This window comes from Echinops telfairi, unplaced genomic scaffold (assembly GCF_000313985.2).
Source record: "Echinops telfairi isolate 266 unplaced genomic scaffold, ASM31398v2 ScPeMD7_7417;HRSCAF=8455, whole genome shotgun sequence".
Lineage (NCBI taxonomy): Eukaryota > Metazoa > Chordata > Mammalia > Afrosoricida > Tenrecidae > Echinops > Echinops telfairi.
In genome coordinates, this window is record NW_022111317.1 from 4,937,959 (window position 1) to 4,940,061 (window position 2,103).

A 2,103-nucleotide genomic window follows, 5' to 3' on the forward strand; every position below is an offset into this window, starting at 1 on the left:
CTTCGCCTGCGCTGCGGCCCACTGGCCCGAATCAACCTTCGGACGCGCCCCACCCAGGTCCCTGGGGCCTAGACCCCGCCCCTTCCTCCCAGTCCGCATTCGAGCGCGGGAAGGTCCCCTCTGCGTGCAGGCGGGGGGAGGGCCGACAGCGCCCCCTGTGGCTGGGAGGACGTGTCTAACGGAGCCATCCGAGGTTAGCTGCTTTAAGGTTTGGCTGTCAGGGTCAGCCTCAGTCTTGTGCAGCGGCTGAGCAGGGGGACTGGGCTTGAAAAACGCCCAGGGAGACGGAGGATTAGGTATATCTGCGAGAGGAAGAGATGGGAACAGTTTTATGGGACATGCAGGAGGGTCTCCTGGGCGTGAGGATTCAACTAAAGGCAGGCGGAGGTGAAGGCGCTCCAGAGGAAATGGTGATAGCCAATGGGAGGCGCGAAGTTGGGCCTAGGAGGGAAACAAGCTACGAGGACCAGAGAGCCAGAAAAGTGGTACAAAGGGGATTCTACGTGGGAGGAGGCTGAAGCCGGGGGAGCAGGTAGGGGTGAGAATCTCAGGCAGAAGTAGAACCGCGCTGGAGATGGGGAACCCTCGGGGAATTGATTGAACATGGAAATTCTGCCAAGGTCCCAGGTGGAAGGGCGGGTTGGACCACCAGCGTCTCGCCTCGGGCTAGGCCTCCATCTGTTTCGCTGCAAGCCACGAGTCTCAGCTAGCTAGCGGCCGATGAAAGAGCGCCTTGCCCACCGCCAGACCCCGCCCAGCCAGCGATCCAGCGTCCCCAGCCGGCTCCGGCCTCCCACCCGACACAGCCTTATAAGGAGTCTGGAGCCAGCGTTCGGGTTTGCTCCGCCCCCTCCAGTCTCTTGTCCTAATAAGGACATCTAGGGCATCCTGCGGCTGGGGGCGGGCGGGAGCAGCGCGTCTCCAGGGTAACTGCAAAGCCCCCTTCCCCCTCCTTGTTTCTCTTGGAAACTCCAAGGCTCAATAAAGGTGGAGCCAGCCTCCCCTCTGACTGGGGCGCTGGCGAGAGGCAGGGGTCTAGTTGCAGCCTCCACCTGGTGTTCTGGGGATTCTAGCTGGCGGGTGGGTGGTGCTGCGGCTGCCCTCGACTACAATCCCCGGCATGCTCTACGGGGCACCCCATTCCCGGGCGTCGTTCTTGGGGTCGTGAAGAGAGACCCCATTTATAGCACCCAGGTTACCAGGTCCTTTTGTGGGGAGGCTTGTGGATGGTTTGCAAGAGTGAGGCCCTGGTCGTCAACCCAGACAGCTCCTTTGTACTTAGGCTTTAGACGCTCACAGATCTTGTAGGTCAATCTTGTGGCCATATATCGATCGTTTATTCATGTACCTGGCTATAAACCTGAACAAGGCTCAAGTTCTGTTTAATCGCCATTTCCTTGGTGCCTGATAAAATAGAGTCCTTGAGTTGAAAACGCACAAGCCCCCAGCCCCCATTACCGACTAGTGAATGATGTATGCCAACCATCTCTGAACAAGGACAAAATCCAAAGCTTACGGCCCCACCCTTCCTTATAACCTTTCCCCTGGTTTTTATTTAACTAAAGTTGCATACGTTCTCTGATGAGACAAGAATGGCTTTGCACACGGAGGTGCCTGGAGTGTTTTGCTTATTGGCTTGGGCTGCTTCTTAAGACTGGTTTCCAGTCCAATAGGCAGTGGCTTCAATTCAGAAAAACGAACTCCTAGTTCCATGCAAAATATGCAAAGGGGTCCAGAAAGTGCCAGGATAATGTTTACAAAATCCGTTTAATTTCAGGGTGAAGGGCCGTCAATTCGGGGTTCGTTTTTGTGTCATCCTTAAGATGCACCACGGCCTAAGGCTCAGCGTGGAGCGTTTCCTGAGAAACTCCACCTATGGGAGTGCGCTCCGTTCGCCCTGGCCGCTTTGGCTGCTTCAAACTACATCTCCCAGCATGCAGTGCGGAGCCCGGAGGCCGGCAAACGAGAACGTCTCAGTTAGCCTCTGAGCCCCAAGCCTTCGCAGAACCCTCGGACTTCATTTCCCGTCGGCCCCGAGGGCGCGCGCCGGAAGCCCGCCCCGCCCCTCATTGTGCGGCTCCTACTAAACGGAAGGGGCCGGGA

General features: G+C 57.5%; 1 protein-coding gene across 1 annotated transcript in view; it reads right to left on the reverse strand.

The window, feature by feature from the left end:
- Positions 1-2,103, reverse strand: part of MUS81 (MUS81 structure-specific endonuclease subunit) — a 10,545-nt gene that overhangs the window by 7,730 nt on the left and 712 nt on the right. The gene's annotated exons all lie outside the window — the stretch shown is intronic.